The 16,937-nt window shown below is 33.3% G+C and overlaps 1 protein-coding gene across 20 annotated transcripts in view; it reads right to left on the reverse strand.

Annotated features, from left to right (window-relative positions):
* Positions 1-16,937, reverse strand: part of LOC145936300 (CUGBP Elav-like family member 1-A) — a 384,349-nt gene that overhangs the window by 336,119 nt on the left and 31,293 nt on the right. For 2 of the 20 annotated variants that reach the window (XM_083038372.1, XM_083038367.1), the window contains exon 1: positions 15,470-16,003. The exons of the other annotated variants lie outside the window; for them this stretch is intronic. The gene's annotated coding sequence lies outside the window, so the exon portion shown is untranslated. Of the gene's footprint in view, positions 1-15,469; positions 16,004-16,937 lie in introns of those variants that run through there. 20 annotated transcript variants of the gene reach the window in all.

Below are 16,937 nucleotides of genomic sequence, written 5' to 3' on the forward strand. Positions count from 1 at the left end.
GAATTGGCTATAAAAATCAATGTGATAAATTATAACTTTAAAATACATAATTGGTAATATCCAGTTTTAATTTCAAAATCGTCGGAAATACCATTCATTTAATTATATTACCGTAACTCTTGCCGCTTAATAAAAGAAGTATTCTTCAGTTAATTAGCAGCTCGCCGTACTTCCATATCCCTCATCGAAATTTTAATCTCCGGTGGGAGACAAAAATGAGAACGCAGGTACTCCGTTCAACTGGAGGTTCTCCTGGCGGAGCCAGAGAAGAAATGGCATTAATGCGCCGGAACAATTGTAAAAAGTAGATTAAAGCGGACAGTCACGACCGCAAATATTTCCAGCTGCGTCCGTCGTCGGATATCATAATAGACCTGTTATTTAAATGGACGTCATCAGCGGGCACGTGACGTATCATTAAACTGGGACATTAAACTGCAAGCGTTAATCTTCTCCCCCGCGCGTACGTTTAAAACTTTCGTCCCGCAGGGATCCTCTTGGCGGGGCTTTCTCTCTCTTCCCCTGATAAACCGTTCCTTTCTTGCCCCTTTTTACCCTCCTCGACCCTTTTGGATCCCATCCCCCGCTTCGTCCATCCTCCCACGACTGAGCCAAGTGCTCGATGATACGACAAAAGTCACTTAGCTCTCGGTGATGAGATGGGCTTTTGGCGATTTTCACTGCAGTCCCCGGTATCTGTTGTCGCGTGGCGGGAGTAAATGAAAGTAAAAACCCTATGTAGTTGGAAAAAAACCCTTATGGCACCCGAGTATCCGCGGGCGAGGTTTATCGACTATTTTCTGGCGCAGTCCGTGTGTGAAATCGACTGAAAGCGGCGAAGAAGGAATGTCGCAAGAGTGAGTTCTATAGAATCAGTTTTTTATACTTTATATACCATAGATTCTTTCCCTCTCTCTTTATGAAAAATTATTATTTATTTCCTTTTTATAAAATGCACGACATACTAAATATTTTATAATTTGCCGCGATATAATATATTGCTTTCGAGTCGTTTTTATTTTCCTATGGTACTTGTGCACATATTGTTAGGATATACAAGAAAGTTAGCGCAATATTAAAAAATTGCGAAAAATATATATCTTTTCGTATAAAGTTGCGATAATGTTGCATCTCGCATTCTGCTGAATATAAGCTTCGCTTTACAAGCACAATATTGAAATGTTATGCAGATGTTTACAGATGTGAGTCGTACACTTCCTCAAGTAAAGATTAATTTTCTAAATTTCTCTGAAATAAATGACAATTCATATTTATATATATCATTTAAATCCTCTAAAACTAGAATTACAAATTTGTAATTACACTTTACAAATAATCGCCGCATAAATCAATAACAGTTTAATGTAGACACGAAATTTGCAGAAAAAAGGCACATATTAAAGATAATTATTTTTTAAAGAAAATAATTTATTTTTTTACGCATTATATTAATTAGATTTTACATATATAGAAGGAGAAACTTATACGAAAAAAAGAAAATTATTGCGAGAAACGAATATAACGAGAAGACGATTTGTATTCGCGTCAAGAGTTTCAAATGACAGATCTCCGCGAGATACAACAACGAGCCCTGGAAACTTCCTATGTCTCCTCTTTTCTAATTTGCTCTCTTAAGTTTAAATCATATTGTTACCGCGATTTTCTTGTAACAACTTTTATTCGAAACTCGTCTTTGTTGCACGTATTTTAACTTGAACACTTTTTAACTACCGAGGGGGCGAGAGAGCTCTCGCAAATGGCTTTAAACTACCGGATTTTTGTGGCGTAATAATGAAAGGAATTTTCGTGTCGCTGTATTTCACTTTGTACGCTCCCAATATTCCCGAGAGTTAAATGCGAATAGGAATACTACTAGCGCGACGTTTTGTATTAATTTACATTCCTATTCCTTTCAGGATATTATGTGTTTTTTGTATGTTTTATTCTTCATTTCCTTGAAAAAGTACACATTATATTGCTCTACAAAAATTTACATATCAAAGAAATTCTGTATCATAATTTTACATATAATAAAGTCATAAGAAAAACCAACGCATTGCTTGTATAGATTACTCCTTATTCGTATATGTCTGAATGTTACAACTGCTCAAATAAAATTGTGTCTTCAATTTTGATCAGATTCCAACGATATCTATATTTAGTTCTCGTTAAGGACCAATATAAGTTTAATAGAAAACCTAAACACTTAAAAAAAATAAATAATATTAACTTTAAAGAATATCAAAAAAACAGCGAAATTTATTTTTTCTAAAGTTATTTTTCATTTAATTTAAAGCGGGCTTTATTTGTATTCAATAATTAAAAAGTTGCGATAAATAATGACATTTTATTATATTATATTTTTTATTTTTTAAATATTGACTTCCCTCTCTCTCTCTCTCTCTCACTGAAATATATTTATTGTAAGAATTAACAATAACTTCTGCATTTCGCTGCATCATAAATTGCAGCTTTAAAAGTTGCATATTGGAAATGAATTTAAACCAATCATTTAAAAATATTGATAGAATATGAAGCTGCATCCAGCTTAGAAATCAACTTAGAAATTAAGTGTGAGTTGAGTGACACATAATGAAAAGTATATATGTGTGTATATTTATATATACATATATATATTTCAAGTTATATTTGAAGTTTGCACTTTAATTTCGTGTTACGAGCAACTAAAGTTCCACCGAACAAGAATCGATATAACGACAAAGTATGCAAATAAAGAAGCGCCCAAGAAATAAGGTGAATCGAGAAAGTGAATTGAGCAAAACCGGTGATTTTCATCAAGCAGGCTAGCTTGATTTGGTGCGTGCAACAGGTCCTACCATTTACTTTGAAAAGTAAGGACTAAATCAAATTTTAGTGAGCGGTACACCGAGTGTCTTGCTATCTTATTTCATTTACGTGCATTTATTTATACGCAACTCATAATCGGATTAGAAATGGTACTTTGTATCCTTATCAAAAATATAATAAAGCTTCACATTACCCCAAGGAATTTTTATCTTATTATTGTTGTAATCAAAATGACGAATAAATTTAAAGTAAATTAGATCAAATTAAATAATACATTAAATGATTGTAATTTTATGCAATTTTTTTCTTGCGGAAAATATAGAATTGACTTTGAATGTTAAAGTCGCGTAACAACAAGTATGACTAATTAAATAATTATATAGATAATTATCTAGATAATTATATAATTATATAATATAGATAATTATATAATTACCTAATAGATAATTATAAAAATGTGAGACAATGTGTTTGAAATTATATCTTTTTCTCATAAAGCTTATTGTCTAATGTCAGTTCGTCAAAGAGCTATTATTTTTCAGCCATTAATGACATAAAAATCATAGAGAATATCCCAAAATTTTTATTGGGGAAAAATCAGACAATGAAAATGTAATAAAAAAGACATTTATTATATTTTGAGATAAATCTCTCATTTACTATTGTAATAAATTAATAATGAAAGATAATCAATGTGACAGACTGATTGATCTACATATAATGTCTGTATATATGTATATAGGATATATGTAGCAAAAAAAATCGTAAACTAAATTATAGTCATCATTATTATTATAGCACACATCAATCGTATTGGAAACAAAACCTCTACGTAAAACATAACATTGCAAGCTCGCCATCAATCCTGTTTTTATCGTTGAAAATCTTTGCGGAACAAAGAACAGTCAGTCGATATGCCAGTGTAACTGTCAACAAACGACATATAACGGAGGAGAAATTCGATCGTACTCTCACATCAGATATATTTTATCAATGAATGATAAACTTTATCGACTCCGATGCCGGACTATTTACAGTGAAAACAGTCCGACGCATGTAAGCTCTACGATAGTTGCGCATATATGTATGTTGATTCCTAGTGTTGACACAAATAACATTTGCCGCCCGGTGAACAATTTTATTCGTCGATATATGAAAATTGTCAAAATAAATACACTTGCAAGATTTAACTCGTCAAAATATTCGACGTGACACTTTCTATCAGAAGAGGGCAACGAAAAACTATTCGTCGACTGTTTAATTATTACTGAGACGTGCAAGTGCATAAAGTTTCACTGTCAGCTGACTAGCTCGAGTGTGGTCAGAGGTGAATTATTAATTTATCCGATATAGTAAAGTAAAAGATATTTTTTAAAAAAGCGCGAGCTAAAATAATTCCATTTTTTTGCAACTTTTAGCAATTTTCCAAAAATCTCAATTTTCTATAGTTCATAAATCGTTAACTTATTTAGATTCTTGTTATAAATAGATAAAGTTGACTCTCTCATCAAACATCACGTTCATACAAATTCATATTTAAGTAATGAAAATTTTCCTTACTAATTAAAACGCGTTCCTCGACGTTTTACGTGTACAGAGCTCCATCACTTCTCGCATGCACTTCAACATCATTCGACACGCATGCCGGAAGGCACGTTCCGGCTTTGGAACGATGGCTCTCCTGCATTCGCGAATTTGAAGAGTTCCAAACAAATCCAATAACACACGTTGTACAAGATGCCGTCGCGGCGGAGACCGGAAGGGAAGTACAACGTCTGTGCATTGTGTATGCACTCGCGGTCTCTTCCGCGCGCATACTCGAGATTCTCTCGTGCGAATGTGCCGCGCACGTATGCGCATCTGCGCCTGCATATGCAATCCATATTGGCACAGACACGTGTTCGCCGCGCGTATGTATATATACAGGGTGTCGCACGATGAATTTCTCGTCGAATTCGCAGCCGATTCTCTCCATCAGCGAAAATTGAATGGGAAAAATTTTTTATCTTCTGAAGACGATCCTTTTTTTCACGCATTCGAGTTTACGCAGATTGCGAGATCGATCCCGCGACTGTCTAATTTGAGATTTTTTCTTAAATAAACTTCCAAAATTTTTCTATAGCCTTAGAATTAATTAAAAAAATTGTTTAAGAATTTAAAAAGTTCTATATTTTTATTTTAATTTTATTAGATTTCTTATAAACTTGAGATGAAAAAAGAGAGCTAGTATTTTTTTTTACTTTTGCGTCCGTGATTCAATGAAAGCAGGTATAGTGAAACATGTTGCCCGCATTCTGCGACACATCTTGCCACAAGCACGAGTACTTATCACGTGCTCGCGTGCTCTACATCCGGCACGATGTACTCTCTTCGTTCTCCTCCACGGAAAATAGCCAACTACATGCTCGCGCACGAACGAATTCTAGATGTAAAGCTCGCTGCTTTCATCGGTGGATGTATCGCGCATCACAAATCCGTATCCCGCGAAAGGGGGTAAAAGGGGGCGAGGGGAGGAGAATATGTGCGCACCTATGTATATATGTACGTGCTCGCGATAAAAATGGGTCGGAGAGAAGATGGACTGCAGGTTATCGAGGCTCTATTTTTCCGGGATCGGTCTGAAAAGCGCCAAAGACCAATGATGCGCTTCGGAAGTGGCATTGAGCTCTGACGGAGCGATAAAAATATTACCTGATGTTTTACTTATTCTAAAAGCATTACAATGCTATCATACTATCAGATTGTTCGATTCGCGCGTATGACGTTATATATGTAAAACAACTCATGAATCTATATTTGTCGTGCTTTTAACAAAAATATGCATATCTCACACGTATACTTTTTGATTAAAAATAATAACTAATTCAAAAAAATATCACAATAATTAAAATTGCAAGAGATCTTTTCAATCTTGCAATTTTAATTATGATATTTATTACATTATATAAAAAAGAGAGAATTATATAAAATTATGTAAAATATATCACACTTTAAATGTCGAGATTTCTAGATAAAGAAAGAAGGAAAATTCGGCTAATTTAAATTGTCATTCTGTAATCAGCTTCAAGAAGCGTGACGAGACGGGCTCGGGTTTACGGGATAATGTCTGTAGAAACGTCCTAGGGACACGCGTTCGCCAGCTTGCAGTGACCGAATCGGTGTCCTATCTGCGTATACGCGTGGTAGCGCTCGCACAATGGGAAGATTACGGGGACACCATCCTGTACGCTACGTCAAGCACGAAGATGGCGGGACCCGTGCACGTGTATGGGCGGGATACATTGAAAAAAAAAAAAAAAGAAAAAGATCATACACATTTCCATTTTTATGGTCGCGAAGCCGCCTGCTTTTGTCCCGTGAGAAAACGCTGTCGTCGAAACGAGTGGTACCGGACATCGACCACTTTCACCGGCCTTCCACGCCGTCTTTATTCCGCAGGAAGTGATATCGGACGAATATACATGTAAAGTCCGGCCAGAGCGCGCACCCCCATCTCGAGATAGACGAAAAGTATAGAGATATAGCGAATAAATATAAGATGGAAAGCCGTTTCGTTAGCCACTTCGACGTCCCTTATGCTTCAACGACACAATAAAATTCTGTGGATCGCAAATACAGGAAGTTGCGTGTATCAGAAACGTCGACGATACGCGTATTGCTACCGTAAATTTGAGGAATCTTGACAAATTTAAATAGTCATTATATTTCTAATAGAAATTTTATATTAAATACTCATACTATTTGCTGATATATTTAATCTTGCGAATTCCCAAAAAAGTAAAAGTTGCAAAAAATTATGAAATAAAGTAATATTAAAAAAAATAAAAGAAAAGAAAATTTCAATATATTTCTAATCTGAATAATAATCAAAAATCTTAGTTAAAGATTAGGAATTAAAAGTAAATTAGTTACAAAATTAAAACGAAATTTATATCAATCATATCATTAAGAAATGCTCTACTAATAATGTAACACACTGTATATTTTAACTTTATACAATTTCGTCACCGTTCATCATGTAACATTTAACTTTAAAAAATGTAAAAAAATGGATATTTTATTTTTTGTAAATTCTATGTTACTGAATTGAATTACACGATATCCTACACGAAACACTATTCACACGTGAACGTAAACTATTTACAGATATTTATCTGGGCAAATTAATTATTTTTCGTTATTGTTTGAAGCCAATTACATTGCGCAGATTCCCGGAGGAGTTTTTCACAATGCTATAAGGAATAAAAAAAAATAATTCAAACGATTTTCGAATCTAGCAAATCTGTCGCGTTGGTTTCACAAAGTTAGTCGAGTCTTCATGCGATACGGAGGTTGCTCGAACGAGTCTACGAATGGGTCTACGAAAACTTGGAGTCATCCCACTGCGTTTGTCACATGTAGGTGAAGCATATCCGGAAACCGCTGCTTCTCGTGCTGCATACCGTGCGTAAAGGTAAGAACGATGCCGAAACGGGGAGATGCAACCTTCTTTGGTGAGAGCGCTCTTGAGACATGTGCCGAGGAAAAGTTTTAACGAGACAGCCAGAGATTTCTCAAGCGAGGAGAGAGAGTCGGCGGCGAATCGCTTTTTCGTCGGCGCACCCTTCAAGAAATGCAACCCTTCGGGATTCAACTCCGCCATACGGAACGACGTTTCGTGCTATGTGACAATCCTTCAACGCGCTCCGCTCGTTGCATATCGCAAAAAGCTTCGCTGCCAAGAATTTATCAGCGAGGAATTATCGTAGGCTGGGCGAAAGAAGATTTTTTCGGCTCTTAACGTTGCAAGAATATTGTCAGTTTTAAAAGAATTATTTTTTCCTAGGAACGACATACTTTCCATCTTGTCTCTAAATATTGATATGGTAATTAGAAGTAAGTATCGCTATTTCAATAATTTTTTAATAGTTTGTGTAGATTAATTTTATTACTGCTGTGAAGATATTAAAATAACAAATATTAAATAATAATTTTCTAATTATTTATACTGGTAGATACGCTGCATGATTTTTATAACTAAAAACAAAACATTCGAAACGCTATAAACACACCTTCGAAAAGGAAAAGCGTAAATAAAGTAATATCTCATTTTAAAGTTAATTATATTATTGCTCCGAAATTGGTGACGCTGCATCAACGCGCTAAAATAATTTGTCTGCTATCACGCGAGGTAATCGACCATAAGATCGATAAAGAGTTGGCTAAAAAAAAAAAGCCCGGCAAAATACCCCGGCCTGCGACACACAGCGAACGAACGAACAACGTCGCGTAGTAGTAAAATTATTTGGCGCAATTCGCCACGCACTCGCTGTACCATGTAGACAGCTGTTCGTCCAATAAATGTGACATGCGCGAAACGATTACGGAAGCGACAAGTGATAACAGTGAATACACGTTACCGGGCGTTTACATAAAATTGCAGACTGCGAATGACAATATGCGCCGATAAATAAAATTTTATGCAGAACGTCGCACATGTGTCGTCGGCGATAATTTACGAAGTTGCGATTACGCAATTATGTGAAAGTATTAGAAGATTACGAGCAGAAGAAAATAGCGCGCGAAATAACGCGAAAAATAATTATCATTATATATGTATAATATAATAATATAATAATTATTAATAATATATATGTTATATATGTAATAATTATTCATATGTTTTATATATTCATATATATACAGTCTGTTTAAATAAAGAAATTAATCGATTTTGCGATATAAAAAAAATTAATTATTTAATGAGTCATTTATCGAATGATACTTGACGTAATTTCAAACTGCAGAAAATTCCATGTCGTACGATTTGACGGAACATTTAATCGGCGTCTGATTCCGAAAGAACGTAATACGAAACGTCCTTTTTTCCGATGAAAAGTAAAATGGGTTTTCAATTTTACCACCGTGCAAACGGAATACGGAGGCTTGTATCCCGGTTGTAAATTAAAATCAAATGGAAACCAAATTACACGCCGTGGCAAGAGGCACGTAATTTATCGCGGAGAAAAACGCAACGCATTGAAATGTTTACTAACGAAAGATCGTATTTTGTTACAATCAATTTATAAAAGCACAATGAAAATTGATAAAACTTGAATAATCGCGAACAAAAACAGTTTCTAAAATAATTGCAATATCAAGGCATGACAAATTTTTAATCACGGATCAAGGAAATTATATGAATAATACATTTTAATTATATGTATTTCTTTTAATTATATTTGTTATCGCATTTTATATGTGTTTCATCATAAAAATTATTTCGAAACTTAGCTGTGATTTCATCCAAGAGTTAAAACAATAATGTCACAAGGATTCTATAAACCAATCAATTTTGTAATTATCAGATAAATAATCCGACTATATTTATGTCATCTAATTCGTGCGCGATATCTATCACTATCACAACTGACTGATTAATCACTGAGTCAAGGTAAAATCAGATATTTACGTCAACTCACTTATCTCTTTTAAATCATTCAATTGGACAAAAAGAAAAAAAATGCAAATACGTTTCAGATAAAAGAATCTTATGCATTTTTAATTTTGGATGTGCTTGATATTTGATATTTTCAAACTATCTCACGATTTGATTATTTTATGTAAAAAATCCCTATAAAGGACATCGCAAGAAGAAATGAGTGTCCAATCAAAATTGGGCAAATAAAATATATTACTCGTTACAGGGAAGAGAATCGTTCGGCGAATACACCCGTTATATATGCAGTAATCTGTGTAGTTTGCAGGAATACAGATTAATGCGCAAGCAATGTTCGAAACATCGATGAGGCGATGCTTTCTCTCTTCTGTACCGCAAGCGCGCGAAGTTCGCGCATCGGCTGGACCGCGAAAGGGACCCCGCAAACGCGGACTTGTTAATTGTTGATCGTCTCGGCCACGTATAGCGTTGCTCGTATGTTGCGAGCACATCACTTTATCCGCGCTCTGGAAGAGCACGGGCACATTACCGTGATTGCGGCGGCAGGCAGGGAACGCTAATTCACTAAATGCGTCGCTTCCACGCTCGCATGCCGCATCACCGTTTCGGTATGCTCTATTCGGGATAGTTTAGGATTATATACATTAACGCGGGAGACGCGCCCTTCTTGCAATGCCGCTCCGGATACGTTCAGTCGATTAATTGTCCCGGGGAATCTTCTCCGTTTGTGTGCACGGTCTGTTTGCACGTCTACTTATGTTCCTATTGCTCATATTTGGAGTGGCGCAGTCGCAAAAATTTTTGGTCTTTACATATAGAATAATTAATAAATTTTGTTCTAATTTTGGGATAAATAGAATATATATGTATATATATTATATTGGATAAATAAAATATATATGATTTTTAATAATTATAAATCTTTAACTTTTAGACAAATAAATTCAATTAAAATATATTTATATTAAATTATATACTAAACTATGTATAGATGGCGATGACATAATATAATGCTGATAATCCCGATGTTATTTTTTTTTATTTTTTTTTTTATTTTATTTTATTTTTTTCCCCCCTTTAAAAGAGAAGAATTGAAAGAAAAATATTTACGTTATATATAGTTTGTCACAAGCAGCTTTGCATCAGTAAGAGGATTATTCATTTATCAAAGAACCAATTAAATTTTTTTTTTAGCAAAACTAATATTTTTATCCAAAATAGGTAGAACCAATCATTGATCAAACTGTAATCCTCACATTCCTATTCTATCTTTTTCAATTGCACAAATATGCTATTATTTAAATTTGATCAATATATGTATATGTATAAAATAAATATAAATATTTTTACGTACAAACAAAAATAAAATCGTTTATTAATATAGAAATTTAAAAATAGAATTAACTGCAGTTTAACTCCAAAAAATTAAATATTTGTAATAGTAGTAAAATATTTCGAATGTTTTTATTTATATAATAGAGAGAGACTACGCATGTAACATATGTATTCACAACAATGACATTGTGCATAAATATTCTGACCACAAATGTTAATATTAAAAAATCAATATTAAAAAAAATTATGCTAACTGCATTTTTTAGACTTTTAAATCTTTATATTATATAAATAAGTTTAGAACACACAGATATGATAAATATTAAACAGACTCGATCTCTACATATACGATCAATCCTAATGAAAATCAAACATATGCAGTAATTGTAAACAATTATTTTTTATGAGAAAAATTTTCTCACATTTGTAAAATATTAATTTCTTTTACTCCTTCAGTATATTAAAAGTATTGCCATAAAACAATACTTGACAGAAACTTTGCCTGTATATAAAATATTTAATATTTAATAATGTACCCGGCAATATAAATGTCTGAACTCATTTTTATATCAATCTCCTATCTTTTTCAGAAAATTTCATTCTAATTATAATAAAAATCCAGTACGATATTTTACGCATAATATTTTTTTATATTGTTTTTGTATTCTCTTATTCTGAAAAAAAAACTTACATCAAGTAATAAAGATTAATATTTCAGATTTAATTTTTATATTTGAGAGATTTATGTATCTATAATATTATAGATAAGAATTGTAAAATGATATATAAACATATATTCAAAAACGAAATTAAATAATGATATATAAACAGATATAAAAGATAATATCATTATGAATTAATCATCAAATCGTGTGAATAATTAAACCGATTGTTAAGAAATATTTTTCGATAGATAAAAGATTGGCATTATTTCCAATTTTTAAAATAATTTATTTTCTACATAAATTCTATAGGAGTTTAACTTGCGCAAATTGATTTTTCAAGTAAATGCACACGATTTTTACATTAATTTCCATATATTTTACGCAAGAGCGACATTGTGCGATTTTTGCACAATTCCGCAATGCTCTATTTTCAACGATAGGGTCACGATTGTGGACCTTTGCGCATCGATCGCGCAAACAGAGAGGCGTGCACGGGTGCTTGTGAAAACTCGGCAAAAGCACAAAGTGATGGTGGAAGCGGATTGAAAAAATGTTTATCGACGAGTTCGATGAGCGTAATTAAACCGCTGTCAAAGACTGAAAACGAGGTGCGCATAGCACGATGGCGCACTATAATGACAACGAAGGGCTATAAGTTAATCACCATTAACTCGAAACTCGATCCCACTACCCTATCTATGCTGGGAATTTTGTAGTTAAAATGTATCGAATTGCACATAATCGCGATAAAAAAATTTGATAAATATCGACGATATGTGACATGTGTTAATGAATCTAAGGATTCTGAAAAATTTTAATTATTTTAATTGATTGTTGTATATTTTGTTTGTCTCATTATTTTCATAACTCTATATAACATGCTTCTAATTATATTTGTGGACATGTTTAAAAATTGTTTTTGTTATATCTAAACGTATTGCTGATTAATGTCTCAAAGATGCATGGAATTTTTATTAAACTCAATTAATTCCAGTTTATGCTTGTGTGTGTTAATTATTAAGATTTAATTTCAGATCATATGACTACTAGTAAAATGATAAAATACAAAATGGAAAGAATGATACTAAAATCGATAAATAAAATTATTCTATCCTTAATAAAAATTTCATATCTTACACACATAGTAAAATTCTGAAGCTGTTTTAAATGTTCAAAGAATATGTTATAAAGATTCTTTTTCCACATATCCACATATATTTTTTGTATTAGCTTATCTAAAAATGAACACACGTACATCTAGAGGTCTAACGGGAATAGAAAGTGCGATAATACGAAATGTATGGACATCCAATGACGTTAACCTGATTTACATACATCGAGAGAACGTGCCAGAAAATAATTCGTCGTTCCACTTCATTCAATTGTTCGATTTTTATAGACGAGCTACAAAAAAATGTCATCCTCTCTCTCTCTCTCTCTCCATTTCGTAACATTATCTCGATTTATTGAAGAGGGACGTGAAAAAATTTGAGAAAAAAAATTTATTATTCTTCAGTTGTCGGAACTTAACGCGGAATTAAGTTATCGAAGAATTAATCAATCGCTATTAGTTATCTCCGATTTTGCTTTGCAAAATATATTCGCTAAAAGTGCCGGAAGTTGTACAATCGAGTTATATAAATCGATTACTCTCATTATATAGCTCTTCGAAGCACATAGAAATATTGGAACGTTTAGGGAACTTAACTGTTCCCCTTATTGCATAACTTAATTGCGCATACGAGCAGCCAGATATTCGGCAGTCTAATTATCGAAAGACGGGGCGATACGATGCGCGAGCTGGAGAACCGGCGATTCAACGATCCTTTCTCAAAAGACATTGCACGGTTGCGCCGCCATAACGAGGCGAGTTTCGCAGACGACGACGCTGCGTTTTCGTGCTCCGGCCCCTTTAATGGATATATGCATAACTGTGAAACCGCAAATGCTTCAATTATGAAACAATGAAATAGTTAGGGGCGCCGGGGTTCGCCACCCACTTTGCCACTGGCTTCCCACCTCTCTCTTTCCTTCTCTTCAACCCTGCGACTCCTACGGTTGCGCCGTGTTGGTGCCAACTGACGCCAACTTCTCGCGCGCCAACTTGGTGTACCGTTGTTTCGTCGAGTTAACCAGCTAACTCTATAGCAATCTACTCCGCCGTTTTCCATCCTCTCCGCGCGCGCGGCCTTATTTATACCACCCCTTTTCCATCGGCTCTTCTAATCTTCCACGCGATCGAATTTATCTCTGACCGTACTTCAAAAATTGTCAAAAATGCGAAAATGTCATAAAATAAATAATAATGTAGAAGATACACCCTTAAGTGTGACGCGAATATCATACCATGCCATCAAATTTTCTTAATAAAAATTTTTTTGTAATAGAATGAGAGATGTTTATTATATTATTATATTAATTTCTCTCGACATCTCTCTCTCTCTCATAAGTTTTGATTAAAAAAAATTATATATTTATATATTTAATATAATTATAATTTATATAGCATTATATATTTTAATCTTTTTTAATCAAAACTTATGATGTCGAGATTTATGACAATTCAAATCAATAAAGTATGTACTCTCTTATGTTACGAAATGTAGCAACATGAAAAATTGCGCTCTCTCAAATGTTCAATTGCTGTTCGATATTTAATTTTTTAAAAACACTTTGAAACTATTTGTGATATATGTACTTCGTAATTACTAAAAAAACTTTGGAATATTCAACATGCAGTTAAACTGCATCAGCAACTAAAACATAACACCAATCTAAAAAAAAAAATTTTTTTTCATAATTTAAAAGGCGCGCGCACGCGATTGGAAAAATAATCAATTAACGTCGGTTTTAATGGACGCTATGTGCTGATTACTCCTCAATTCCTTTCTCAGATATTAAATGATATGTCTGTGAAGCTGACGCATCATTCAATGTGCGCGTGAAAATTCATAAATTATTAAACATTCTAGCTTAATATAGTTTTTAGTAATTTGTACACATCTGGCCATTAAATCAAAAAATTCGTTTCAAGACAAACTGAAACTCCAAGATTTCGTAGCATCTCATCTTGCTTTGATTTTATTATATCATTTTTCGTCAAATTTTAAAGAATTTATAATTCTATATAAGTTCTACAAAACTTGTATTTTTTAAAAACAAATAAAGTCAAGTAAAATGAAGTAACAACAAGCGAACAAATTATCACGACATAAAAAACTTGCAAGTTTTAGAGTTCTATTTGTTATGAAATAATTCCTGTATAGTTATATGATTTATTCATTTTAGCATGAATTCTGATAAAATAAGAAGTATTGACAAATTTTTTAAATAATTGATATTATTTGTGAAAGGTACAGTCTTCCGAATATCGAGTTGAGAAGCTGATTGATTTTTAAAATTTTAATTAAAAAATTACTCCAAATTTTGTTTCAAAGAATCTAGTGTAATTAAGATGAAATATTTCAGATCACCCTATATACATTTAATTGCAATATCCCCGATAATTAATCATCCATCTATTATGACTCATATTATAGGCATCATTAATCAGTCGCTGCATTCTTTGTCGCGCGCATAATGCTTACGCAATCGCGATAATTATTTAGCAAGCCTCAATATATATCACGCGCTTTTAAGCGAACAATCGCCTTGGCATTTAAAAGTAACGTAAGAGAAAAAGAAAGAAATGTTAGTGTCATATATGTATGTATATATGTATATGTATATCTACATAATAGTGTCGAGTGCTACGGCTTAAGTGATAACAGAGCCGCACAATCCGCCCATATAGTCGCGATAAGACATCCCTATGTGGCAAGCTGCATGCCGCAAACGCCCCTTTTAACGGTACACACCCTTCGTTGATAGTTTATGCTCGCACACCGTGCGATCAACAGATTCATTTATCGTTTTTTATCAGCGGGACACCTAATCTAACCTCATGTTTCTTCTTAACGAAATCAAAGTAATTTATTTGGGAAATATTTTCTCGGTATTTTCTGATAATATTAAAATTTAATAATAATCCATATATATTTGCGACATATTAAACTTATGTGATCTATTGATGATGAAATAAATTTCAAAATATTTTATGGATATTATATATTATATTACACCATGAAATATAATGTGCGTAATAAAGTGTAATCGTTGCGGCAATAAGCGATGAATTGCAACGAACGAGTAATAAATAATAAATATATAACAAATTACTCACTTTATGGTTGCTTCGTCGTTGCCTTCCAGGCCTCTTCCTTCTCTCTTTGTTCATCCTATGTGTTGTTTTCTCGTAGCACTCACTCGCGAAAACATGGATAATTACGATAACGCGAGGAATAATCAGCAGAATTTAATGCGTGACATTTTACACGCCATTCTCGATGTTAATCACTTGCGACTTTATCTTGTTGCGAGCAGACCGCAACGCGGAAATTACACCGCAATCTAACTGACACTTTAAAATAGCGCGATTAGATTTACACGCTACTTATTACCCTTATTGTTAACAAAAATAATATACGCTCATACTTTAAAACAATTTTGCATTTTAACGTAAGTGATAATAAATATGCAAATTAAAATAAAATTTAATATCCGAGATATCTAATACTCGAAGATACAATTGATTAGAATTGCTGTTAGCATTAGATAAGAACGCACATGAATTCCGCACATGAATCCGCAACAAAATTCTAAGTACGACACTGATTATAGTAACTATAACTAATATTATACGACCGTACTCTGAGAGATACCACGACACACTGCGCATCTTACGAGTCGTAATCGGCACTAACTTATAAACAACACGAGCGCCGAATTTTGTGACGTAACGAGCTATTATTTACACGCGGCGCGGCGGTTTGTTGTCATTGCGCGGCAAATGCGTACAGTAATGTGACAGAGAAAAACATTTCGTATTTCATCGTAATATTTTTTGACGTACGATCGTTACAATTATTACAGCGATTATTGATCCGTGTAATAAATTATTTATATTACCGTGATTTCAAAGTTCGTAAGCTTGTCGAAGTGATAGCTATTTGTCAAAAGAGATACCTTATGCGATATATTTTTTTGGTTTAAAGTAGGAATCGAAAAGAACGTGCGATAGATCGATCATAATTTTTTTTGCGATATTTAATATAAGCGATAATCGAAATCTATCATGTGCGAATTCGTGTGCGAATCTGTGTCATACTAATTAACATATTGGAAAGTTCGTGAATATTAATTTTTTATTTTAACTTAAAATTCACTTATATTATAGAATCCAAAATATAATAAAATTGTTTTCAAATGTATACTTGTTATTAGCAATAAAGATAACACTGTCGCAGCAAGTGACGTATCTAACCACGTGATTTTGGACTGTCAAGCAGATCGTAACGCAATTATCACGTTAGGTTTGGTTAGCTTAGTTTTCATCACAATATAAGGCGAGTTTTTTAATTCATCGATTGATCAATCACACAATGCGCAAATATAGCAAACCATTTGCAACATTTGCGTATCATGCGATTGATTAATCAATAAATTAAAAAACTCGCCCATAATAAAGTCGCATATAATTAACGTTGACAATGCGGTGCAAAGTCATATTCTGCTGTTATATTATTATCTTCTACTAGTACGTGCGTAATTTTTCATGATTTCGAAAGTGAGTGACATGAAAAAACAACAAA

Source organism: Prenolepis imparis, unplaced genomic scaffold (genome assembly GCF_030444845.1).
Source record: "Prenolepis imparis isolate NDT839.2.m4 unplaced genomic scaffold, iyPreImpa1.0 SCAF_5, whole genome shotgun sequence".
Taxonomy (NCBI): domain Eukaryota; kingdom Metazoa; phylum Arthropoda; class Insecta; order Hymenoptera; family Formicidae; genus Prenolepis; species Prenolepis imparis.